Here is a 27,565-nt window from a genome sequence, read left to right as displayed (position 1 = left end):
AACCCCCAGGAGAAGGTCTCCATTTGGTTTTGTCTGTTAAACAAGTGAGATTAAGAGAGGGTGGGTGGGAGGTTGGGGTAACTGGGTGACGGACATTAAGGAGGGCACTTGATGGGATGAGTACCGGGGTATTATAATATATGTTGGCAAGTTGAATTTAAATAAAATATTTTTTAAAAAGAGGGTGACCCAGAATCTCCAAAGAGCAATAATCCAGGGATAGAACCAAAAACCAAAGCCCGACATATCAACTGAGGTCAATAGCTATCAAACCCGGAAGTCAGTAGGGAGTGGAGGAGGCATAGGGGTGCCAGCACAGTGGCTGCTGTGGAGGAGTGGCTGCTGGTGGAGCCCCTCCTCAGGGTTAAGAAGAGGATCAAGGGGCGGGGGGGCTCTGTCCAGCGTTCTGCCTTGACTCCGGGGAGAACGTTTTCCTCATTCTCATAATCTCCTTCTCTGCCCTACCAACAAAACCAAACCATGAACCATGGCTTTCTCGAACCCACAGCCCCACATGAGTCATCTCCACAAACTGCTTTTGAATCCAAGTGCTGGGAGGACGACCCCTTGAACAGCAGCGATGGCTCAATAGCAAGAAGACCCAGTAGAACATGATCCCCAGAATTGGGGTTCCTGTCGAGCAAGCACTCTGGGGAAGGTTCCGTGGGGAGGCCGGCAGGGGCAAGTCAATCAGGCACCCAGGGTGTGAGGGTGTCCCCTTACAGCACCAGCAGGGCAGCACCTCATGGTGGGGGGAAGCAGGGCAAGGGAAGTAGTGGAGATGCAGTCAGAGAGGCCACAGACTTCCGGAGGCGGTGCCCAAGGTTGTCATTTCTTCTAGATGCAACGAGAAGCCATTGGAGGGTTTGAAGCAGGAGAAACACATGATCTGATTATAAATTTTTCCTCAACAGTCACACTGGCTCGTGTGTGTAAAGGGATTGGAAGGTGCATCAGAGACAGTGGTAGAGCAAGGAGCAATATTGCCATATTTCAGGTGACAGGTGAGGGTGGCAGGGATGTGAGCCATGGGGTAGAAATGGAGACAGGAGGAGGCCTCAAGATATACTTTGGGGATAGACCAACAGAACCTGCCTACACCTATGAATTCGGTGTAGAGGCTGAGAAACAAAGAAGAATTGAGGATGACGTCTAGGTTTCTGGCTTGAGCAACTGGGGAGATGATGGTGACATTTCCTAGGAAGAGAAGACTAAGATGAGATGGAGGTTCATTCGTTTGTGGTGGGAAATGAAGAGTTCCCCAATTTGAATGTGTAGAATTTGAACTTTCTGTGACACAGCCAAGTGAAGATGTCAAAAACGTGATCTGAGCACCTAAATAATTAAGTGCATTAATGAATTACACACCATTGAAAAATTCATGAGTCCATACCAATAATAAATTGATGAGGAAGGAGAGAGGGAAGCAGGGGCGCCTGATTGGCTCGGTTGGAAGAACATATGACTCTTGACCTTGGAGCCATGGTCCAAACAAAAACGTTTGGTTGGGTTTTTTTTTTTTCTCTTCAAGATTTTGTTTATATATTCATGAGAGACACAGAGAGAGAGGCTGAGACACAGGCAGAGGGAGAAGCAGGCTCCAAGCAGGGAGCCCGATGTGGGACTCGATCCCGGGATCCCGGGATCACACCCTGAGCCGAAGGCAGATGCTCAACCACTGAGCCACCCAGGTGCCCCTTCAGGTGGTGAGTTTAGGCCCTACCGTGGGTGTAGAGATTACTCAAATAAATAGATGAACTTCTAAAAATGTAAAAAAAGGAAAGAGAGAAGGGAGGGATGGATGGGGGAGAAAGAGCTCTTACTTAGAGCGGCATGTCAAGAGTTGACAGGTCATCATGTCGGCAGCGCTGGAGTTAGAAAAGCATCATTTTCCAACCATCCCAGGAACGGATAGATCAGACAAGAAGCATCAATGGATGCTAAATCTAGAGGTAAATTCTGACGAGTGACAGGAGGTTTGCGCGGTTTTAAGGTGTCTCCCCACAAACCATGTGTTAGTTATGAGGAAAAGGAAAATAAAAGCAGTAACTGCATAGTGGGGAACTCAGACAGCACCTTGACAAGGTGATCAAAATTTATTAACATCCCCAGTGAGAGACACTGTGTGCTTCCAGATGGGACACTCCGAGAAAAACACAAACTAACCCAGGTAGCGTGTCAACAGAGTATAAGTAACCTGGCCCCGATCAGGAGAAAACAGCAGGCCCTCCCAAAATGAGGAATATTCTATTTAACAAATTAGGAGGGGACTCTTCTCTTCAAAAATTCAAGGGGTCGTCCTCCCAGCACACCCATTTTTTTGGGTGTGTGTCCAAACCACACACCCGGAGCTCCTGGAGATGCTGTGAGTTGCTCAATACCAAGCCACAGTCTTGAAGAGACCATGGAAAGATTCCAGATAAAATGAGGCCCACGGGACATGACAATCGAATGCTAAGTCTGGTCCTAGACCAAATCCTGCGCAGAAGGTGAAAAAAATGCCACAGAAGATATTTCTGGGTTAGCTGACAAGACTGAAATGGGATTGGTGGAGGTGAGCAAAGTGCCAGAGCCACGCGAAATTCCCTGAGGTTGATAACTGTGCTGCGTTATGCGAGAGAATACACTTCACCCCTAAAAATACCGAAGTGGTTTGGAGTAAAAGGCCATGATGTGTGTGTGTCACACACAAGTACATACATACAAATGGTGTCAATGTCCACGTGAGGTGAATGTGGCTACAGGTGTCTTAAGTGCTATTTTTATTTTTGCAATTTTTCTAAAAGTCTGAAATATCTTCAACTTAAGGGACTTTTTATTGCAACAGAGTCCAAGGCCTGGCCTTCCAAGGAGAGAACTGGACTAGAGGCCGAAATGCAGGAGCCTTCGGGACATAGATGGAGTTGAAAGTCCGAGGGGAGCCCCTGGGTGTCTCAGTCGGTTAAGCGTCTGTCTTTGGCTCAGGTCATGATCTCAGGGTCCTGGGATTGAGCCCCAAGTTGGGCTCCCTGTTCAGTGGGGAGCCAGCTTCTCCCGCTGCCCCTTCCCCTGCTTGTGCTCTCTCTCTCTCAAATAAACAAAATCTTTTAAAAAAGAAAAAGTCTTAAGAACAGGTGAAGCTAATGGAGGAGACATCAAAGGTGAAGAGAAGGGGCCAGAACCACGTCTGGGGGACGCCGGTGTTCAGAAATCAGACAGAGAAAGCAGGGCCGGCCAAGATGACAGAGGGGGAGGTGGGTGGAGGGGAACCAGTGGGGTGAGGTGTCATGGAAACCAAAAGAAGACAGTGTTTCAAGAAGGAGTGACTAACTGGCAAATGTTGCTAAGAGGTTGCCCAAGATGTAGACGGAGATACGACCACGGAATTTAGCAAGATGGAGGTCACGGGAGGCCTTAACAAGAACAGCTCAGTGGGTTCACGGGAAAAGAGGCCAGACTGTAGGGTTCCCAGAGTTCACACAGGGCGAGGAAGTAGAGAGCACCAGAAACCCCTGCGGTCGGTTCCTTTCACTTCCTGCCTTAGAGGGGACAACTGTCATCTGTTTGGTCACCAAGGATCTGCACCTTCTGTGCTTGGGCCCACCCCACCCCCTGCCCCACCTTGTGAGGCGGAGCCCACATCTCACTACAGGAACCTGAAGGGCCAGACGCTGGCTTCTCCAGCTCCCTGACAGGTAGGCAGGGACATGGCCCGGGCTTTGTCACCTACTGGAAGAAGCTGGGAGAGCTCAGGAGTCCGGGCAACGGGCTGGGGTGGTCCTGGGGCAGGGCCTCCAGTTCCTAGAGACAGCAGGGTTTCTGTGTTGGGGTGCCCAGTGTTGTGGTGTTGGCTGTGGGCCCCTCAGCCGAGCAAGAGTTTCTTCGTCATATGGGTCCCATGGCTCCTGCCATGGGGTGCTATCCCTGGGGTGCAGCTTCCAAACCACACACCCGGAGCTCCTGGAGATGCTGTGAGTTGCTCAATACTTTGTTAACCAATCCTCTCCCTGCTTCATCACCCAGGGCTTGCAGCTATGAACCCTGACTGAAAGAGGATCTTGCCTTTTCTTGGCTAAAGAGGGAATTCCTTTAGGCCATCCTCCCAAATTCTGCCTCTCAAGGGCCTATCAAGTATCCGGTGTCCTTAGCCAATGGACAGCATGGCCAGAGCTTCCCAGGGGTCACACTCCTGAGGATGTCCCTCAGCCCCGACACCTGATGCCTCCATCTCTCCTTTTCAGATCTCAAGACACCGCCCACCTTTCTAACCATCACAGAGGCACCATGTCCTAACGTGGATATGTGTGCCGGCTCCTCCACTTTATCTTGGCTTTCTAGAAAACAAGCTCTAACCACCACCCCTTCTCCAGAGACTCTTTGGAGCCTGTGGTTTCCTAGCTGTTTTGCTGCTGAGTGTGGGAAAGGAGATAAGGGAAGTGCACAAAGCTGAAATACTTCCAGAAGCATCTCGTAGGTTTGTCTCTTATTAACACTTGAGTTGGCTGGTCCCTGCCCAAAATTGGACTATGTCTGTCATCACCGTGGGCTGGAGCCAGATGAATTAGACCCTGTAGATCTAGGAAACCCCCAGGGGGTCTCCCCTACCACACTTGGCCCAGATCCCAAAGCAACCAAAAGGACCAGGATGGATTCCCAACCATGACACTGACAGATGCCAAAACCACGCACGAGAGCCACCTCCTCGGTCCACTGAGTGTCCACATTGTGGGACTTTTTCCCTCACATATGACTGTGTCTGAAAGCCTGACGCCTTCCCAGAAGCCGCCCCCCCACTGATTACATGTGTGGCCTCCGAGGGGTTCACAGCGACCGGGGGCTTGGAGGGGGTCAGCATGGACGGTGAGACACGCTGCGCTTGTCCTGCTCCCATGAGCACAAGATGGCCAGGTCATGCTCTTTTCCAAAGAGCTCTGTTGCCACATGCCTTATCCCCTGATGCGCCACAACTCGCTCTGGAGTGGGAAAGGGCCAAGATGGTATGACCCAGCTGGGAAGCGTGAGACCCGGAGAAGGCGAGAAGGCCTTCCAGGGTAGCAGAACCGTGCACCTGAGGGCTGCTGCGCCACATCAGCCCTGGATGGCACCGCCCAAGACTATACTTTCAGGGATCATTTCCATAGTTTGTTACTGGAGAAGTTTCTCTGAACGTGTTGATGGCACCACCCGCTGTGCTTGCCTTCTGGTGGGTAAAGGCTCCTATTTCCTCCCTTCTGTCTTCCCCTATCAGCCAGGAAATAAGGCATTTTTGTGGAAGTGCCTAGTCCTCTGGAGAGTCACCAAGGCAGGGGTATGAGCGCTGGAATCTGGACAAACCTAAGGAGGTTGTAGCTTTGCCCTCTAAGATGTCGCTTGTTCTCCAAACAAAATTTGTTTGTCATCTCCTGGGTCACTGATCTCCTTCTCCTGGTGGGAACTGGTCTACACCGAAGCTGGTGCATCTCCCCCCCACCCCCCACCAATGGAACTGCTCTAAAGGAGGCTAGACACAGGGTGGGGGTGGGGAAGTGGAATCATCGATGAGGCTAGAAAATACCGCCCACCCTGGGCTGTGGGAGATGTTGCCCAAGGCTAACTTCACCCGTCCTCCCTCCACATCCTTTCGTGGGGCTAAGGGTAAATGGAAATGCTCTGGCCTCATTGTTGATGGCTCCAAAAATTTCTCTTCCGTGTCCTTTTCCCAGCCACAAGCCATGGCATTGCAAGCTGTAAATCTTTGAGACTGTTCCCAACCCGTCGGTTTACAGTCAAGGTGACCTTTGCTCCAGACGCGTTACAAAGGTAGAAGACGTGTTCAGGGCTGCAACATGGAAAATTCGGTTGGGATTCATGCGTGGTGCTCCTTGGCCCGGCCAGAAGCCCAGCATGGGGCATAAAGGAGAAAAATGGCTGGAACCCCCTCCCCCCACAAGCTGACCCTGCAGTTCTGAATTCTCCCCACGACAAGCTTGGCCAAGTGTCCAAAATGGATGAGAAACAGATCAGTGGCCTTTGGGTGTTAGGGCCCAACTCTGACGTGCAAACTCCCTGAGAGATGCCCAAGCACCCTGATCTCAGTTTCTGGGGCTCTGGTGTCTTTGAGGGGACTCAAAAGCAGTGAGCTCCTAAGGGAAAGCTGAGCCTCATTTAAGCCATCTGGTAGACCTCTCACAACATCTTTTTAGCTGGAGAACACACAAGACCCCCATTTCTTTCCACTTTGAAGTGGCTAAAGTTCATTCTGTGTCCACAATCCCTGTCTCTCTGTGGCCCAGGTTCTCCTCTCCCACAGGGAGCAGATACTAGACTTGAGTAGAGTCTCCCGAGGTGGTGGTGGGAGATACCAGGTGAACCATGTCGGGCCAGGGTCTGTGCGAGTCATGCCCTGAAGGGGACACCGCAGGAACCACCGTCATCTGTGGAACCAGGAGGGGATGCCTGGATCACCTTTGGTGAGGGGGAGTGTTGGTGAGGTCCTGTCCTCAGAAAGGGGCCCCTGAAGCTTCATGGGTTTCTCTGTTGGGTCTTGTTACTCCCCAGATACAGACAGTTGCTCTCTCAGCCTACCGGCCGTCAACCCTCTTCTTCCTGCTGGTGAGGGGTGATCAAGTCCCTGGGGCCCTCTCCATCCAGCCACACCAGGCATCACAGTGACTTGTCCCCAATGCAGGGGACTTGTGCCCCCACTTGGCGGTCCCCCTCACCTACCTCAGTCTCCCTGTCCCATCCACAAGGTGGGAGAACAGGGAGGTGGACACACACACACACACACATACACACACACACACACATAAACTGGGGGTGAGAGAGACAAAGAAGGAAAAGAACAATGAGCTAAACGTAACCTGGTTCCACATTGGGTTCCAGAACAGAAAGAGGATCCGAATGAGTAGACAGTCAAGTGTATTGACCCGGGGATCCCGTCTCAGCTGCCACACGGTATTGGGGTGTAAGTGTGAGACGGTAACACTAGGAGGAGAGGGGGGAAGGCTGTGCGGGAGCTGTGTGCACCATCCTGGCAAAGTTCCTATAAACCTACAGCTACTCCAGAGTAAAAAAAAGAGTATTTTTCACAAAGGAAAATAAAATGGTGCCAGGCCCTGCCGGGTTGCTAGGCCGTACCCCTGCGCTGGTCCCCCCTAGCCCGGCTGCTTCCGAGCCCTCGGTCCCGGCCCCAGCCCTAAGATCAGTGCTCTCCGGAGGAAGCATTTAGAGAATATGGAAACTCAAAAGAGAATTTGGCACACAAAGTTCCTAGGGAGGCCCACCCTAGGGTGGGAGAAGGTGGGGGTGAGGGTGAGAACCAACGAAGCCTCCCAAACTGCAGGACTCTCAAAGCCATCAGCAGGCTGGAGGTTAGAGAACTTTTCCAGGAGGGGCTCTAAGGGGTTCTCTACCCCTCCCCGCCCCGAAGTACTTAACAAGGGACCTGCCTGACCTTGGCCACCTGGTGGGCCAACTAGTCCCACCGTCTTGTGTCCCCCTGACACTGAGCTGCTGCTTCCCCGGCCCCGAGGCCCAGCTCCCACCTGAGCCCTGCCTTCCAGACCCAGCCACCCTGGCGCCTCAGCCGACACCTGGATCTACACCTGCTGCAAGAGCAGCCAGTCCTGAGCCCCGGCCCCCGGTCACTCTCACTACCCCGTCTCGGTGGGAAGGACATGGCCCTCCTTCTGTGGGTGACAAAACTGAGGCCCAGAGAAGTGACAATTGGCCCAGCGCACCACAGTCCGCTGATAAGACCGGGCCTTCCCTACCTGTGACTCTCGGTGGACACCTGCTCCCGGCAGAAGGCCCTGCCCAGGGCTTGGAGCTGGCCCTGGCTCGCCCCTGCCATCTGCCAGCCCCACGCCCCAGGGCCCCAGGCTCCCTGTAACTGTGGTTCTGCCCACGGCCGGCTGGCCCCCGCCTTGCCCTGCCTGCTTCCACACCCCTGGGGCCAGATCTGCTGTCCCAAGGGTCCCAGCCCCACTGGCCGGGCCCCCTGGCTGCAGTTACCCTGCTCTTCCCCGAACCGGGTGATGACCAGAGAGGGGACCAGGGGCAGAGGGAAGGGGGAGGCCCAGAAAGCAGGGAGCCTCACCGCCAGGCACCTGCCATGGGTGCAGGGGACAGTGAAGGGAGGGTGAGAACCCAGGCCTCAGGGCACTGCACCTGGACGCAGCACTTTCCCAATCTGCTGCTTTCCTTCCAGCGACCCAGCTGCCAGCTAGGTGACAGGACAGGACCCTGCCTCGCAGATGATTTTAAAGCTCAGGGAGCTGGTGGGTGCGGGCCTGGTGCGACACTCCACAATCTGAGCCAGTGGCACTGTTCCTGTGGAACTCTTGAAACGCTTTTATGCTCCATATGTTTACTTTGCAGAGGGAGGCACGATGCAAAGGCACTGACCTTGCACCGGTACTTCCTCGGAATTGCCTTAAAATTGGGATATTTTCCCTTTCCATTCGCAACCGGTCCCAGTATGATAAGGCAAATGATAAGCCAACGATAAGCTTTTCTCAGGAAAGAGCGGTCGCTTTGGGCTGCTGAACAGAGGAAATCTTATCACTCAAAAGTCATGATTCCTGGTTCCCAAGGGATCTCTTTTCAAGTCTGAGTGGTAACACATTAAACGGTAGGAGAAAAATGCATGCTGCACACCCTACACCAGAAGCCCGACATCACTGGACAAACAGGGGAAAGATTTTCTTTTTTAGTTTCTTTACGTATTGAACATTAAACTCTAGGCCTGCCGCAACTGTGGGGGGCGGCTGGGGGCGGCTGCTAGGAGTGAACACTTGGGTGAGACGACCTCAGGGCGGCCCCCCTCACTGCATCCGGTGAGGTGGGGGAGAGGGGGCACCTCAGGCTGGGGACAGCAAGTGGCAGGTGCTTAGGGTTGTCTGCGTTCACGAGGCACCTGCAGGCCTCGGCGCCCCAACTGCTCATGCACAGTCATCCATGCCCTGAGCGTTCCCCAAACTCCTCTCTTGTCCCCCTCCGTCACAGCCCCCTGCCTGAGCTTTCCATAGCATCCGTCACTCGCTAAAGCTCTCTGGTTGGGATCCCTGGGTGGCCCAGGGGTTTAGTGCCACCTTCGGCCCAGGGCGTGATCCTGGAGTCCCGGGATCCAGTCCCACATCGGGCTCCCTGTATGGAGCCTGCTTCTCCCTCTGCCTGTGTCTCTGCCTCTCTCTCTCTCTGTCTGTCTCTCATGAATAAATAAATAAATAAATAAATAAATAAATAAATAAATAAATAATCTTAAAAAAAAATAAAGCTCTCTTGTTCATGAGACACACAGAGAGAGAGGCAGAGACATAGGCAGAGGGAGGAGCAGGGGAGCCCGATGCAGGATTGGATCCCAGGACCCCAGGATCACACCCTGAGCCCAAGGCAGACGCTCAACCACTGAGCCGCCCAGGTGTCCCCCTCTCTCAAGTTATTTTGTCACCTATTGGTGGTGGGGAGTTTTTCCCTCCGTCTGCACTAGAATGGAAGCCCCAGAGGGCAGGGGCTTTGTTCCGCTCGGTGCTGACTCTCCAGACCCTAGAACAAGGCCAGAGCAAGACACGTACCGTGTGCACATTAATGTCATCGTCATTGTCTTCCAGCATCATCGAGAGGCAGGCGTGGCCAGACAGCTTGAGTTCAAACCCTGGCTCTGCTGCTAACGAGCTGCGTGCTAGGTAAGTTACTTAACCCTCCTGTGCCTCAGTTTCCCCAGGGTAACGTGGGAGTGTAATAATGGGTCCACCCCCTTCCCACCTATTGAGTCAATATGTGCGAGACACTTTGGAAGGCCTCTAGCCTATGAACGCCTAATGAGCACTAGTTCTAATAATTTAGAGCTAGCCCCGGGGCCAAACTGTCTGCAAACCCCATCCTCACTCCCACGTGCGGGTCTGCCCTCTTCTCACTGCCAGCCCCGGTTTGACTGAGGTCCCTGACGTCCTTAGGGTTCCCAGCCTCCGAGAGCCTCCTGCCACACACCCACAAGGAGTGCCCTCTGGGGCCATGCGCCGGGCTCCAGATTGAGCCCCCAACTCCAATCCCCTCTCATCACCCCTCCACAGTATGGCTTCCATCCCATTCCCAGGGACTCAAGCAACTGATTACCCAAATGTGAAAATATTTGAGCGAACCTGCCATGGCCCCTGGAAGGCCTAGCCTCATGTCCTCCAGAACTCCTGCCCGTTGGGGACCTCTCCACAATGACCATGGTCATCCCCCATGGCCTCAAAGGGGAGGGCCCAAGTGCAGGCACAGGGCACCCCATTTCCCCACAGGACAGCCCAGGGCAGGTTGCAACATTTAGCAACCCTCCCAAGGCTCACGGCTGATCAGCACGTCAGGTCCTGGGTGCCGCCCTCGTGACACGACCTCGGCTGTGTAGAGAAGGAAGGATTCCCTTCAGCCCTCTGAGAGTGGCGCGAAGACTTCAACTGACGTAAGACAGACCAACAGGAGAAAAGGGTACACAGTTTAGCTGACATTTTTACTTGTCCATGCAAGTCTTCAAATGGAAAATAAAGACCTGTAGAAGCCACTGGGCCCCAAAGCTGAGTCACCATTTTAGACAAAGAATGACCAATGGTGGGGGTGTGGTGAGACAAGGAGCCTTGGGGTGGCAGAGACCAGAAAGAGCGTGGGGGACACCAACGACAGATCACAGTTATTTTAGGGGGTTGGTTTGTACGGAACCTTCCCCCATGCTAAGAATGTTCTCTTCCTGGTACAGGGAAGGCATCTCTCTCAGGGAATTTAACCACCTGCTTTTAGGTAGAAAAGGGGAAGTCGGGAAGCTCCTCCACCATCTGCCATTCCTCAAGTGCCTTCAGCTCAAAATAGACCATATACTAAAGCTGCATGTTGCAAGGGAGGGGGTGGGGGGCTCTTCTGATCCCCTTCAGCTGGAACACCCCTTCTTCTGTCCTTTTCCTGGCTGCGTCCACTCATAGTCCCTGTCGTCCAATCTCTGTGGACATCCACTTCCCTCCAGGAAGTCTTCCTTGATAGAACAAGCCAGAATTCCTAAAAAAAACCCTAAAATCTATTTCAATGTCAATGCTCAGATGATGTGTTACTTGCTTTGGGTTAAAAAAACTCAGCTGTTGGGGCATCTGAGTGCCACAGTCCGCCGAGTGTCCGACCCTTGATTTCAGCTCAGAACGTGATGTCATGGGTTGTGAGGTGGAGCCCCACGCCGGGCCCCACGCTCAGCATGGAGTCTGCTTAGGAGTCTCCCTCTCCCTCTTCTTCCGCCCCTCCGCCCGTGCGGGCACATGCGCAAGCTCTCTCTTTTTCAAATAAATAAATAAATCTTAAAAAAAAAAAATCCCACCCACTGATGTGTATTGTTGGGAAAAAGACTTCTGTGAAACATGAAAAAGCAAGAGATTTAGTGGAAAAACAAGAAGGTCTTCCTCTCTATCGTCCTTTCTGTGGCTCCTAGGCTCTGCCCCCAGACTTTTCTCCACAGCCAGTGGCTGCCCAGAGGGACTTTCAGGAGGTGAAAATAATCTGCAGTATATGTTATATATTTTTTTTATTTTAATGGACAATTTTAACTCAATGTTAACTTTATTTTAATTAAGTATTAAATAAATGTCAAGTAACTGGACAAATGTTCAATAAAAATGTTCATTCTTGAAAAGATTAAGACATGATAAAGACTTTAAGGAAATTTTATTTGTACTCCTCTCTCTTCCTTCACCATCTTGGCTCACCGTGATTTCTGGTTCCTCCTGGGACAGTGGGTGGAGGATGGGGTGGAGGGAGAAGTGAGGCATTAGAAGAAAGCAAGCTCCTCCTTGGCAGATACGGCCATAGATTGGCTTGGGTCTCTCGGAGACGAAAAGGTGTTGGAAGTTGAGGCTTTCTGTCATGGGGCAAGAGTGGGTTCTTACTAGATTCCCCGCGCCCCAACTAGCGGGGGCACTCTCTTGCGGTCCCCTTGACAAGAACACCTGCATCTATCATCTGGTTGGTCTGTTACTCCTCTCTGCAAAGGCCTTTTTATGGTGGCCCTCTCAGGGACAGGACCCAAGAAAAGAGGCAAAAAGGAAAGGAGGTTGAAGCACTGAGCCAGCTGGAGAAAAATGCCACCTCTGAGTGAGTAAACAGTGAGCTGTAAGGCCCTAACATGAGAGCTGACATGCCTGAGGAGCAGCAAGGAAGCCCATTTGGCTGGAGCACAGTGAGTAAGAGCAGTGGGAAGAGATGAGGACAGAGAATAGTAGGGACTGGTGCTCATGGGGCCCGCAGGCCAGGTCATGGGCTTTACTCTGTGTGGGGTGGATGGGAAGCCAAGGGAGGGTGACGTGATCTGAATTTAACTTTAAGAGGGTGAGTCAGCCACTGTGTATGGAGGATGGATCGGGGGGAGAGGGGGCTGAATGATGGAGATTAACTAGGAGGCCTTGCAATAATCCAGGGGAGAACCAATGGTGGCTCCGATGAGTGTTGGAGGTAGTGAGAGGTGGATGCCGTATCCGTAGGAGGTAGTCAACAGAGTCCTCGACAGATTGGATCAGCAGTGTGAAAAAAAAAAAGAGAGAGAGAGAGAAGAATCAAAGCTGACTCCAGAGTTTTGGGGCCTGAACAAATACGTGGAAGGACGGTGTATGCCTGAGGAAGACTGCATATTGATGATAAGGATGGAATCAGGAGATCGTTTAGATATGTTAATTTTGAGATGTTAGATTACCAGTTGGCAAAGTCAAGCAGGCAGTTGGATGCACGAGTTGGGGGTTCAGGGAGAAAATGAGGTTGGAGTCATCGGCATGTAGATGTCATTTAAAGTCATGAGACTGGGTTGATCCAAAGGCAGGGAAGGTGAATAAAGAGGAGAGGAGGTCCAAGAACTAAGCCTTGGGGCCTCCAACCTTAAGATGGGGAGACACAGAAACTGCAAAGACACTGAGCAAAGCAACCAGTAGGCTGGAGAACTAGCAGTACTTCAGAAGCCAATACGAAGCAAATCATTAAGAATGACCAACTGTAGGGACACCTGGGTGGCTCAGCGGTTAAGCACCTGCCTTCAGCTCAGGGCGTGATCCTGGAGACCCGGGATCGAGTCCCCCATCGGGCTCCCTGCATGGAGCCTGTTTCTCCCTCTACCTGTGTCTCTGCCTCTCTGTGTGTGTCTCTCATGAATAAATAAATAAAATCTTAAAAAAAAAAAAAAGAATGGCCAACTGCGTCAAGTGTGGCAGAGGTCAAGGAGATACACTGACCGTTGGCAACAGGGGGTCACTGGTGACCTTGACAATGGCCTTTTGGGCAGAGTGAAGACTGATTGTGGCCAAAAGAGAATGGGAGGACAAGAAGCAGAGGCAGTGAGACGCATCTTTTGAGGACTTTGCTATCAAGGAGAGAACAGAAGTAGTAGCTGAGGGAGATGTGAAGTCAGTGGAGGTTTGGGGGCTTGTTTTGTCCTTAAGACAGGAGACATTGGAGCCTGTTTGTCTGATAACTGAAGTGATGCAGGGGAGAGAGAAGAGAACTGCCAGAGTGGTGCTGAGGTGGACAGGGAAGGATTAAATCTGGAGGCTATCAAAAAAGAGTTCATCCCAGACCATGGTTTAATTATGGGCAGTGTAAATGGGCGCCAATACAGGCTGGATGGTGGGAGAAGCATGTAGAAATATGGACTGAGATCATCAGCAGAGAGTGAGGAGGGAGAAGGAGGTTGGAGAAAAGAGAAGAAGGTGTGAAATAGTTTGGGAAAATGGGGGTAGGTTGCAAAGCAAAAACAAGAGCCCGCTTGAGGTCACTAGTTATGGAGTTCAGTGAAACCAGCTTGGTTGTTTCTCCAGCCAATTCAGCGACCCCAGAGCACGCCTGGACTAGAAAGACTTCAAATAATTAAGACAAAACAGGGTTTAAAAAAAATTTTTTTTTGTTTTTTTTGCATCTTTTGCAAAGATGTTTAAAGTATCCTCAAAGTATAGTGGGAAAAGCAAAACAGGAACTCTCACGTGTATCTGGTAAGAGTGTAAACTGGTGAAATTAATTAATTTAATTAATTCAGAAATTCATTCCCGAGTCTTAAAAATATTCATTTTGCACTTGTAGGGCTCTATTCTAAGAAGATCATGAAAGCTAAGAAAAGCTACATACAAATAGGTGTGTGGGTATTACTTACACTTGTGAAAAACTGGAAATTACCAAATTACTAATATGAGGGGATTGGTAGCAAAAATGACAAGATAACTATCGATGAGGCAGTAGTGCTTATTGAAACTGATGTTTACAAAGTCTTTCACGACATGAAAAAAATCCTTAAGATATCAAGTTATAAAAAAAAAGATATCAAGTTATACACTAAAAGTAAGCAGGATCAAATATAGTTTTTAAAGGCATTTATTTGAGAGAGAGAGACCCCACATGTGTGGGGCTCTGGGGGAGGGAGAGGGAGAGAAAGAATCTTAAGCAGACTCTGCTGAGCAAGGAGCCTGACCTTAGGGCTCCATTTCATGACCCTGAGATCGTGACCTGAGCCAAAATCAAGAGTCAGACACTTAACTGAGTAGCCCAAGTGCCCCAGGATAAAAGACATTTTTAAAAGCCACAGAAAATGTAACTGGAGGGTATGATGCTGAGTGAAATAAGTCAATCGGAGAAGGACAAACATTATATGGTCTCATTCATTTGGGGAATATAAAAATATAAAAGGGAATAAAGGGGAAAGGAGAAAAAAAATGAGTGGGAAATATCAGAAAGGGAGAGAGAACATGAGAGACTCCTAACTCTGGGAAACGAACTAGGGGTGGTGGAAGGGGAGGAGGGCGGGGGGGTGGGGGTGACTGGGTGACGGGCACTGAGGGGGGCACTTGACGGGATGAGCACTGGGTGTTATTCTATATCTTGGCAAATTGAACATCAATAAAAAATAAATTTATATAAAAAAAATAAAGCCACAGAAAGGGAAAAAAAAGCCACAAAAAGGGGATCCTGGGTGTCTCAGTGGTTTAGCACCTGCCTTCGGCCCAGGGTGTGATCCTGGGGTCCCGGAATCAAGTCTCACATTGGGCTCCCTGCATGGAGCCTGCTTCTCCCTCTGCCTGTGTCTCTGCCTCTCACTGTGTGTGTCTCTCATGAATGAATAAATAAATAAAATCTTTTTTAAAAAAATTAATAAACAAAAGCCACAGAGAAAATTCCAAAGTGTTGGTTGGGATTATCTTTGGGTAGCAAGATTATAGACGAGTTTCATTTTCTCCATTATTGCTTTCTGTATCTTCCAAAATGGGGATGTATCTCTGACAAATCAGAACAGAAATACCGTGTTGAAAAATATGGTCCTTAAAAAAAGAAAAAAAGAAAGAAAAAAGAAAAATACTGTCCTTCCTGAAAGCAGGAGGATGCCCTCGAAGGCACTGGGTGTTCCCTAGTCCTGGGGTTCACGGAGAGTTTCCACAGTCTGGCACTTCAGATTGTGCAAATTCCGGACACATCCAAAAATTCCCTCCCCAGCAATCTGTTTACTTCGCCAGAATTGAACACCCTAATGCTTTAACCTAAAGATAAAAGGAGGATCGCATTTACAATATCGAACTATTTATTCAAGATGCAATAACAGATTCTCATTCTCGAATGATCAGCATCTCCTTTGCAGACTCGCCCCAGCCCTCCCCAGAATTTAGGGAAAGCTTTCTGAACTTGGGAACATCTGGATCCAGGAGGCCTCCTGACCAAGGTTTGTAAAATTATTTTCCTTATAAATGCAGCAGAGAAAACTTGAGGGTGCACTAAAAGGAACCTCTATTAACGGATCGATCAGCTGTTAGGAAATAATAAACATTGAATGTCAACCGCGTGGGGGCAAAAGCAGAAGCAAGAGGAGCCCAACCACGCACATGCGGGTCGAGTCCCTGCTTCTGTGTCTGTTAACGACCCATTGGCCAGAACAAGTGACAAGAACAAATGCGTTCTCTCTCGTGGAAGGGACCTCGGAATCAGCCGGGAAAGGCTTTCTGCTGGGAAATGTGGTGGTGGAGAGCCCTGGACTTGGGGTCCCTGCCTCCCCCTCTCACCTACTGCATGACCTTAGGCAAATTGCTTGGCCCCTGGGGGCACCTCTGTGGTCTGACCAACACCATGCAAAACTGCAGGTGTCTGTGGCCCGGAGCTTACACCTGCTGGTAGCCGTCAGATGCCACCACGTGGCACAGACCAGCTCTTCCCTTCTGCGTCGCTGGGTGGATCAACAAATTTTTTTCAAGCATCTGGTTATGATACCTGTTGTCATCGCAACTCCACTTGCAAACTAAATGGTGCCTTCTTTTTACTCAATTCCCTGTATTTCCCAGCACCCTTGGACAGCCCAGTAAAGATGTGTAAGGTGTTTAAAGTGGGTCAGATTTTTTTAAAAGGAGTTTTTTTTAAAGGCAGAAAGAAAAAAATAGGCTTTTTTTTTTTTTTTTTTTTTTTTTTTTTTTTAGTTCTTGCTATGATGAACAACCTTACGGGTATTTATTTGTTTTTTTTTAGTTTAAAGATTTTATTTACTTTACTTATTTACTTATTCATGAGAGACACAGAGAGAGAGAGCCTTATGGGTATTTATAACACCCCCCCCCCACACACACACACACATTTTGTTTCAAGAGGGTGGATCCAGAGAAAGGTTATTCATGTGACTAGAAGGAAAGGGGGGCAAATGGAGAGGACTAAGGCTTCGTGTAAGGAAAATGAGGCCATGGGCCACCTGGGGGGCTCAGGGGTTGAGCATCTGCCTTTGCCTCAGGTCGTGATCCTGGGGTCCTGGGATCAAGTCCTGCATCGGGCTCCCTGCAGGGAGTCTGCTTCTCCCTCAGCCTATGTTTCTTACCTCTTTCTCTGTGTCTCTCATGAATAAATAAATACAATCCTAAAAAAAAAAGGAAAATGAGGCCATTTCAATGGCCCTAGGACAAGAGAAGTCGATTTCTCAATCCTGTATCAGCCCAGGGAGACATTCCTGGTCAGTAGATGGCTTATTTAGGCCCCCAGGCTCCTGTGGCCTCATGGGCCTGTCATGCTTTATGGCCTCAAGGTCCCTGATGCTCAAACTGCAGAGGGAAAGGGAGAGTATGGAGAAAACCCACCCACTTCTTAAGCCCCCCCCCCCCCCCCCAGAAGCAACTTCTACTCACATTCCACAGACCAGAACTAAAGAATTAATCACGTGGCCGCTCCTGGGTAAGGGAGGCAGCAAAGTGTCATCCTCCTCGGGCTGGGACAGCCACACTGCTACCCACGGAGGGAGCGCAAGTGTTTGGTCAATCGCTAGCTCCAAGGTGTCTGCATGTTAATACGTCGCCCTGTTTCCTCTCACCTTTTACCCCCAACTCTCACCTGAGCTCCATAAAAGCCAGGATTTGGGTGGTGATTGCAGAAGAGAAACCGAGAGAGAGAGAGAGAGAGAGAGAGAGAGAGAGAGAGATTGAGAGAGAAGACACCAAAACATGACAAAACCTGCTACAATCACTGGACTGAACTCATATCTTTTTCAATAGCACAAACATTGTCCACCTTTTACTTCCCATTTACACTTATTTTCACCTGTGTGAGCTCATGCGTGTCTCTTAATACGCCTCAGCTTAATTAGGGCACGTATTTTTATGCCAGAAATTCAAGCTCAAGTGGGTCAAATAACTTGGCGAGAGTCATCCAACCAGTAGAGCCAGGACTCGGAGCAGTTCTCCTGGATCGTAGGTCAGCTGTCTTCTCATTCTGCCAAGCTCGTTTAAAAATGGGGAGCTATTGGGACCCCTGGGTGGCCCAGCGGTTGAGCATCTGCATTTGGCTCAGGGTGTGATCCTAGAGTCCCAGGATCGAGTCCCACATCAGGCTCCCTGTGGGGAGCCTGCTTCTGCCTCTGCCTGTGTCTCCGCCTCTCTCTGTGGGTGTCTCGTTAATAAATTAAATCTTTAAAAATTAAAAAAAAATTAAAATTAATTAAAATAAAAAAATTAAAATGGGGAGCTATTAATTGCATCTTCTAACTGTGGTTTGTGCCAAGAAGGCCCAAAAAGCATCTCTTAGCTGCTTCTAACGTGAATCCCTTCGTCAGTTCAGCCAAGCCTCGATCTACCGTGCACCAGGCCCGAACCCCCTCCCGGGGTGGGGGGAACCTGGTGGGGGGGACACTACTCAGCCCTGCAAACAGCTCATGTGGTAACGGAGGAGACAGGCTGTTCAAGCCTGGTTGTGGCTGAAGCAGAGTGAGACGGCTGCTAACCTACGGACACGGCGGGTGACGTGCAGCTAAGGAGGCAGCGCTGGTGGTCGGGTGACATGAATCTCATCCCAGTAAATCTGGCCACCCTCCTGGAGGGCCCCACTGGCGGGCTGCCACACGCGCCGTGTTGCTTGGCTCCCGAAGGAGCTGGTTCTCCGCACTCTTCTGGGGACTTCTGTGTTTCTGCTCTTCCACACCGGCCCCAGGCCTCGCGCCGGAAGCCAGGCCCCAGAGCTTCGCTCATCAGCCCCCTCTCTGGGACGGCTGTGGCCCACGCCACCCGTGACCCTGCCTCTCCGCCGGTCGGCCACAGGCCCGAAGAGGAGTGGAAAAAAAAAAGACGAAGTTTCATTGACAAGGGGCAACGTCTCCGAAATTCCTGCTGGACCAGAGTCCCAGGGAAGCCAACCTCTCTGAGGCTCAAGGGGCAGGAGACCGCTTAGCCCAGAACTTTCCTTGAGGGCCAGCTGCTATGACAGAGAAAGCAGGCGCTTCCCCCGCGGGCCCAGACGGGGTCCCGCTCTGCCGCTCCCCCCGCTGTGACCCGAGCTCGGCCTGGGTCTGCGGGCTGCGGGTGACGGGGCCTACCTCGTCAGGCTGCCCCGAAGTGTCCACACGTGGCACTGAATCCCCGCCGTGAGATCCCGCAGAGCTGCTCGAGGGTGGGTTCACTCAGCGATCACTGATCACGGTCACGTCCCTCCTCGCGTGCCCGTCTTTGAAGATGACTTCACACTCGTTCAATGCCACACTCGTCTATTTAAAACCCAGAACAGGGTGTCCTTGCCTTTGGAGACCCCGGCGTGACCTCTGAGGCTGTCCTGCTACCCTGGAAAGGGTGCAGTCTGCGTGACAGTCCCCTCATCCCTTGGCCAAACAAGCCGCGGCTGAAATGGTGACAGTAGGTGGGGCCCACACCAGCCTCTCATTTGGGGCCTGCCCTGCAGGCTGCGTGCGCGGAGGCGCCTGCCCGTCGCCGTTCGACCGTCCGGGTGGAATTCCGAGCTCCGAAGCAGAACCAACAGGCCAAGAGGCCTGAGGTGAAGACCTGGAAGCGATAGACACAGGGCCGGAAACCCCTGTGTCGGGGCCACTGCTCTCCCCTCAGAAGGGCTCTTGCCCACATCCTTTCAGACAAATGAGAAGCTGTCCTGTAAGAATGAAAAGGCCTCGGGAGGGGCTCCTGGGAGGCTCAGCGGTGGAGCGTCTGCCTTCGGCCCAGGGTGTGATCCCGGGGTCCTGGGATCGAGTCCCGCATCGGGCTCCCCGCACGAGCCTGCTTCTCCCTCTGCCTGTGTCTCTGCCTCTATCTCTCTCTCTCTTGTTCTGTGTCTCTCATGCATAAATAAATAAATTATTAAAAAAAAAAATCAGAGAAGGATCGAGGCCTCCTTTTCCCCTGGGCCTGGGCCCCAGAGGCCTGGCCTGGCCAGTTGCAGAGCCTCTCCGGGGGGCGGCTCTCACCTCAGCACAATGGGCTGCCTCCCAACCAGGTGACCTCCCCCCAAGTGTCTTCCTTGCCCTGAGCCCCCTGGCTCCCCAGCCCGCCTGGCCTGACGCAGGGCCTCCTATCTGTGCCCGAGCAATTGGTGTCGCACGTCCCCTGGGCCTCCCTAATCTCCCTCGGTCCCCAGATCACCTGAGATAGTGATGGTTAATTATAATTTGGGTTTGGGGAGCTCACGTTCCCCCTGGTACATGTATGCCACTGGTCTCCCCTTCCTGAAACTTCTTTGGTCTGAGACTTTGTCTCTGGGGGTCACTTAAGCCTCTGGCCCAGCGTCCGTTTTCTGGCGCCTATGACAAGACGGCTTGACCAGGTGAGCTTTCTGTGGATCAGACAGGCAGTCGGGAGCTGGGCGGGGACACGGCATCCGACGGCAGCCCTTGTTTGGTTTCAAAGCTGTGCTGCTGACCCGCCTTCCAGAATGATCCTGACCTCCATGTTAGCCCAGGAACTTACCCCACACTCCCGCTTTCCTGCGCAGGGGCAGGTCACTCAGAATCCCTTCCTTAGCTCCCATCCCCACCGTGGCTCCCAGGACGTCCCTCCTGCGCACCAAGCCTCGCCCTCCAGATACCCTTGACCAGTGAGGGGTCACGCTCGGGTCCTGCCCCTCCCAGACCTGTTCTTGGCTGAGTAGGGGCTCCCTTTGGCTTAGAATCTACAACCAAGCCTTGACTCTTCTGGTTCCAGACCAGGCTTTGGCCCTGGGCCTAGGACAACAGGTCACATGTCTCCTGGGAGCACAGGGGAACGGGCCCTTCCCACATGAGGCATGAAAACTCAATTACAAAAGGAGATCCTGTTTTGAAATGTGGATAAGCAAGGACAGGCCCACAGGAGGGAGGGCCAGTCCAGCCCCAGGAAGCAGATCTGTCTGGTGAGCAGCTCAGCACCAGACCCTCTGACGGCCCTGCTTTCTCCCGTGGGTCTTCCAAACCAGAGCCTGCATCCTCATCCCCTTTCTTTTAACCAATCCCTAACACACGCATGCACACACATGCACTCACACGTGCACACAAGCACGCATGTACACATACATGCATGCAGGCACACGTGCTCACGATACTCTGTCCACAATGGGGCTCAGAAGATTTTACTGGTCCTGGAACCGAGCCTCATGCTCAGTGGGGAACCTGCTTCTCCCCCTCCCTCTGCCCACCCCACCGCGTGCTCATGAGCGTGCTGTCTCTTTTTTCTCTCTCTCTCAAATAATTAAATAAAATCTTTTTAAAAAATGCCCCCTGTCAGGATCAGGGTCAGCCTAGCACCAGACATCTCCCTGGAGTGACTAGGAGCTCTGCCTCTTTCCCCTCCTACCAGTTCGGATGTCTGAAGTCCCACCACCGAAGAGTTATTCCTTTGGGCCTCAAAGGTCTCTCTGTCTTCAGCAGCCCCTTCTCCCCCTTTATATAAATGATAAGTAGCCAGGAAAGGACGGTTGGGGCCCTCCTGGCGGCGATCTTGGTCTTGGTTCAATTCTTCAGATGCTTTGGAAGGGTGGGAGCAAGGCCCCGGGGAAGAGAGGCAGAGAAAAGCTGCCAGGGGAGTGAGGGAACAGCACAGACAGAGCAAACCAGCACCCCACAGCCCCTGCCTCAGGCCCAGGGAAGAGGTGGGCTGTGGAAGAAAGAGGTGAGAAGTTTCACTCATTCCTTCCACAGGTCTAGACTGAGCGCGGACTATGTGCTGAGAACCATGTCACGCACTCGGGTTACTACAGCAAGCCACACCAGAGATGGTCCCTGCCTTCGTGGAGCTTACCGCCCACTTACAGGAGGGTGGGGAGAAATTAACCCCCCCCCAAAATCACACTCACGACCATGTCATTGCAAGCCAGGATGGTGCACCTAAAGAGGACTCAATCAGAAAAGCAGCAAGGAACCAACCTAGACTGGGCAGGGGAAGGCAGGCAGGAAGGCTTTCGGAGGACATGATGCTTGAGCTAATCCTAAAGAAGTAGAAGTAGCTAGAAAAATAGAGAAGAGTGAGCCTCCTAGGCAGAGGGAACTGGTGGTGCAAAGGCCCTGTGGTGGAAAGAAGCCACCTAACACTGCCTTTGTGCACAATCCTTAACCTCTAGTAAACTTTGAACTTGAAGGAAAATGTTCCTTTCTAAAAATATGTTTCCCTTTCCCTTTCCCCTTCCACTTAGCCCTGCACTTAAATCAATACCAAGCAACACAGAGAAGGTGAGCTGCGCAGGAGAAAGCCTAAAAAAAAAAAAAAAAAAAAAAATTGCAGACAGCAGCTATGACAGCCATTTCCTGTTTGGTGTCTGTCGCCACAAACCTCCTTAGCCAAATAAATTAGCACCGGAAAACATTTTGGAGAAGGGTGTGGAAGAAACACATACTGGAAAAATGAAGAAAAACACCCCCATCTGCTTCTCAGAGAAGAGCTGCTAGTCTGAGGCAGGCCAGAACCCACTCGGCCACAGGGGCTGACCCTGCAGGAAACTGAGGCCCAGAGAGGGCCGCATCCAGCCCGCTGCAGGGCTGCGGCCAGAGCCTCCCTCCCAACCCTGGGTCCTGGGCTGTCTCCCTGCCTGGCTCCCTCTGGCCCCATGAGACCGGAGGTGGGTGGGGTTGGAACTGGCCTCTGCGACCAAGGTAAAGGGAGCTTCGTTTTGCCCTCATCCAGGAGCCCAGGGTCCTTGTGGTATCAGGAAGAGGGAGAGGAAAGTGCTAGATGCTTTACACCTTGTACACTTGTTCACAAGGATCCTGGGAGACACAGACTCAGGCCCCAATTCCGTGAATCAGGAAACAGAGCCACTGAATGGAGGATACACTTGCCCAAGATTGTGCAGATGCAGCACGGCACGGCGAGGTTTGAACACCTGGCCTAGTTTGAAAGCCCACTTTCTCGACTCCTTTTGCCCATCCCATGCCCAGATGGATATTTCCGTGGAGAAATCTCAGCGTCCCCAGTCTTGATTGACTGTCAGTAGGCCGCCCATCACCCCCTACTGCCTCCCCCACCCCCCAATCCTGGCTCCGTTGTGCCTTCTCACGCTTGGGGCAGATGTGCTATGTACCCAGGACACAGCGTATCTATTGGTTCCTCCCATCCCAGAGGCCGGCTGGTGTACGAGTCTTTGTGCCGGCACTCGATGCTCTTACTTCGGGTGTGTGTTATAGTTTTTGTTTTGTTTTGCTTTAGCTATTCCTCCCAGAAGTTAGAACACGTATTTCCCAAGCTCAAAGCAGACTATTCCCCTCCTACCAGGCTCTGCACACTCAGTATCTGGTCTTGTTCTGTTCCAGAAAAGCCCACAGGCTGACACTCTCTACATAACAATCCAGCAGCTTGCAAGGGTCATGCTGTTGGCTCTCAGGTCTTGGAGGAGGTGAGTGCAGTAGACCCCACTGGAGTGAGATTATCTACACAGTGGCATTTCCCTTATATGCTGTGGATTATTGGTGGTTAAAAAAAAAAAAAAAGTCTCTCATGAATAAATAAATGAATCTTAAAAAAAAAAAAAAAAAGGACTTCTGGGTGGCTCAGTGGTTGAGTGTCTGCCTTTGGCTCGGGTTGTGGTCCCAAGATCCTGGGATGGAGTCCCATGGGAGCCTACTTCTCCCTCTGCCTGTGTCTCTGCCTCCCTCTCTGTGTCTCTCATGAATAAATAAATGAATATTTAAATAAATAAACAAATAAATAAAAATTTAAAGAAAAAAGTCTTTTGGCTATAGGACTTCTCAGAGCCTTCAACGTTCTGTGGCAGAGATGACGAGTTGTCCTCCAGTATCCATCCTCTTTGTCTTTATTTAAACATAGAACTGTCAAATTTTAGCTGAACACATATCTGCCCAGCAAGAGACTTTTTTTCCCCCAGCCTCCCTTATAACTGGGAATGACCATCTGATTAAGATCTGGACAAGGAGATACGAGCAAAAGGAATTTGTGTCACCTCTAGTCATGTGACTGAAAGAAATAAGCCTCTGCTTGCCTTTTTTTCCTTTATGCTGGATGGAATATAAATGTAATGACAAGAGCAGGAGCAGCTATTCTGGACCAGTGAGGCACTCACCTAGCCCTGTACTGCTCACCTGTGAGTGAGAAAGAAACTCCCATATTGTTTAAGCCACTATATTTGGGTTCTCTGATTCATCAACTAAGACCAAACCCCAAGCATTTTATGTGTTAATGTGAATAATAAATCTCAAAGTGGGATACATATGCAGCATTTTTCAAATAGGTATGATCTTAATACCTATTTTTCACAACAGGGTAAGAATGTGCTTCTTAAAATGCATCTTGAGAAATACTGAAAACACTCTCTTTAACATACGCAGAACCCCAAGTTGTGACATGACCCACTGCCTGTCACCAGTTATTCATCTAACAGAAGTTAATAAAAATAAAAAATACCTTTACCCAACAATTCTATAAAAGAATTCACTTCTTCTCCCCAAACCATTGACCTTATCCTCACAACAGCCCCCAAAGCCACATATCCTGCGCTTCTAACTTTGGGAGTCCTAGCTCTAGGAGACCTGCCAAATGCAGGTAGATCCTGAATTCTGGAAGAGGCTGGTAATAAAAGTGACAGTGACAGTGAACAGCACCAGTATCCTGATGAAAAAAAAATTATCCTAAGCTAATAAAGCTCCCAACCAATGAACAAAAAAAAAAAAAAAAAAACAGTTCCATATAATGGAAAAATTATGTGTAGAAAACAAGCCAAAGGCTTGTTTGATTAAAAAAGAAAATATTCCCACAACTACCATCATGCTTAATGGAGAAAAAGACTGAAAGCTTTCCCTCCAAGATCAGGAATAAGACTAGGTGTGCCTTCCCACCACTCGTTTTCAACACTGTACAGAGTTCTAGCCAGGGAAGTGAGGCAACAGAAAGAATGGAAAATACATGCAGACCAAAAAGGAAGAAGTCAAACTACCTCTATTTGCAAATGGTATGATTTTGTACATACAAAATCCACATCCAAGAAAAGTTTTAGAACTCATAAACAGGTACAAGCAGGCTGTAGGATACAAAATCAACATGCAAAATCAAATGTGTTCTATACACTAGCAAAAAAATAATCTGAAAGTAAAATTATGGAATAATTCCATATTCCAGAATATTATGTAATATTCTTTTATCAAAAAGAACAAAATACCTAAGAATAAATTTGACCAGAAAAGTGCAAGATTCATACACTGAAAACTACAAAGTATAGGTGAAAGAAATTAAGAAGGCCTAAAAAAATGCAAAGGTATTTCATGTCTATGAATTAGAAGGAAGACATAATTTTGCATAATGGCAACCCAAACTGATCTAGAAATTCAATGCAATATCTACAAAAATCCCAGCAGGCTTTTTTTTTTTTTTTTTTTTTTTGAAGAAATTGACAAGTTAAAAAAAAAAAAAAAAGAAGAAATTGACAAGTTGATCCTGAAATGTACATAAAAATGCAAGGAACCCAGAATAGTATTATAATCTTGCAGAAGAACAAACTTGGAGGACATGTACTCCCTGATTTCAAATTTTACTGCAAAGCTGTAGTAATCTAGACTGTGCGGCACTGGAATAAGGATTGACCTATAGATCACTGAAAAAGAACTGAGAGTCCACCGATAAACCCATACTAATTTTCAAAAGGGTGCCAACACAATTCAAAGAGGAAAAAAATAGTCTCAACAAACAGTGCAATGACAACTGGATATTTATATGTAAAAGGATGGAATTGGAATCAAGCTCACACCATTTACAAAAATTAGCTCAAAGTATATCAGAGACCTACATATAAGATCTGTATAATGTAAGCATTGTCAAAAATTACATAACTCCTAAAAAAAAATGAGTGTCTCCTTGTGGCTGAGTTAGGCTATGATTTCTTAGATATGACACCAAAAGCAAGTGACAAAAGAAAAAAATAGATAAATTGGACATCATCAAAATTAAGTATTTCAGAGCTTCAAAGGACATTTACAAAAAGATGAAAAGACAATGTACGAACTAGGAAAAAATATTTGCAAATCATATGTCCAAAAAGGGTCTTATATACAGAATATATAGAAAACTCCTACAGCTCAATAAGAATTAGAGACAACATAATTTTAAAATGGGCAAAAGATTTGAATCGACGTTTCTCCAAAGAAGATACACAAATAGCCAATAAGTACATGAGTAGATAGATGTTAGTTAGTCATCAGGGAAATCGTTAGTCATCATTAGTCACCAGGGAAATGAAAATCAAAACCACAGTAAGATACCACTTCACAACCAACAAGATGGCTTTATTCAAAAATACAGACAATAACAAGTGTTGGTGAGGATGTGGAAAAATGAGAGCCTACATAGATTACTGATGGGCATGTAAAATGGTGCAGCTGCCACGGAAAAGTTTGGCAATTCCTCAAAAGATTAAACATAGGATTATCAGATGACCTCACAATTCCATTCTAAGTTATGTACCCAAGAGAAATTTTAAAATACGTCCACACGACAACTTGTACTTTGATATTCATGATGGAATTATTCATTAGCCAAAAAAAGTAGAAGCAATCCAAATGTCCCTCACTAAAAAATGGGTAAACAAAATGTGGTGTATCCATACAGTGGATTATTCAGTCATAAAAAGGAACGAAGTACTGATTTGTGTACGACATGGATGAACCTTGAAAATTGTATGCTAAGAGAAAGAAGCCAGACACAAAGGGTCACATACAATATGATTCTATTTATTGAAAACATCCAGAATAGAGAAATTCACGGAGACAGAGAATCAGGTACTGGGGATGGCTGCACAACTCTGTTAATATGCTAAAAACCACTGAACTGCACACTTAGAAGGATGCATATTAAGGCATGTGAATTATATCTCAATAAAGAAATAAAGAAACTATTTGGGCTCAACCCAAAGATGTCCCAGAAACTGAGGAAAAGACAAAGGTTAAAGAAGAGACCATGTAGGGGTGCCTGGGTGGTTCAGTTGGTTAAGCATCTATCTTCAGCTCAGGCCATGATCCCAGGGTCCTGGGATCAGCCCCGCATGGGGCTCCCTGCTGAGCAGGGAGTCTGCTTCACCTCCCTCTGCCTGCTGCTCCCCCTGCTTATGCTGTCAAACAAATAAAATCTTAAAAAAAAAAAAAAAAAGTAAAGGCCATGTAGTTTTCTGATGCCCTAAAACACAGGTCAAATATAGTAATTAGCTTTTGAAGATATAAATAAAATTCCGAGTACTTATGTTTTGGATTTGTATCGTATAGAAACATAAGGATGGGAGTTTTTAAATAACTTGATGCCAATTATCAAAGTAATGCCTGGTTATTTCGGGTTTTATTATTACTATTTTTTTTCTTCTTTAGAGGGAAAGAGTGCAAGCAGGTACACACGTGAGCAGGAGGGAGGGGATGGAGGGAGAGAGAAAGAGAGAATCTTTAAGCAGACTCTCCACTGAGCCTGAAGCCCAACACAGGGCTCCATTCCACAACCCTGAGATCATGACCTCAGCCGAAACCAAGAGTTGGATGCCCAACTGACCGGGTCACCCAGGTACCCCTATTTTTAGAGGTTTTAAAGATAGAAAAGCATAGGTAAGAAAATTATGAACTTTCCCCTTTTTATGCTCTCTCCATCGTCCCCAAAAGGCAGGTGGCTGGGAGTGGAGGTGGTCATTGGCTTCCACATGCAAAGCCCACCCTGTGGAAGACCTTGCGTCTGGACCCTCCAGCTCCAAGGAAGCCACCTGAACGTAAGCATCAAGGCTGGCGCCATCAGATCTTCCTTCATCTGATGATAGCACCATCATTTTCAAGTTCTCCAGCTGCCCCCATGTTCCCTCATATTTCGGTCCTGAATTTTGAGCGCGAGTGTTTCCCTTAATTGAAAGAAAGAGCCATGGCAGCTAAAAAGGTGGTAAG

General features: G+C 49.3%; 1 long non-coding RNA gene and 1 pseudogene across 1 annotated transcript; both read left to right on the top strand.

Annotated features, from left to right (window-relative positions):
* Positions 1–3,541: 3,541 nt before the first annotated feature.
* Positions 3,542–11,528, top strand: LOC144287561 (uncharacterized). Its single transcript, XR_013355342.1, has 4 exons — positions 3,542–3,674; positions 4,003–5,182; positions 9,573–9,647; positions 10,290–11,528. It is a non-coding gene; the product is annotated as an uncharacterized LOC144287561 (long non-coding RNA).
* Positions 5,090–5,187, top strand: LOC144288172 (small nucleolar RNA U3; annotated as a pseudogene).
* Positions 11,529–27,565: the final 16,037 nt, after the last annotated feature.

This window comes from Canis aureus, chromosome 17 (assembly GCF_053574225.1).
Source record: "Canis aureus isolate CA01 chromosome 17, VMU_Caureus_v.1.0, whole genome shotgun sequence".
Classification (NCBI taxonomy): Eukaryota; Metazoa; Chordata; class Mammalia; order Carnivora; family Canidae; genus Canis; species Canis aureus.
This window is presented reverse-complemented; position numbering and strand designations above follow the sequence as displayed.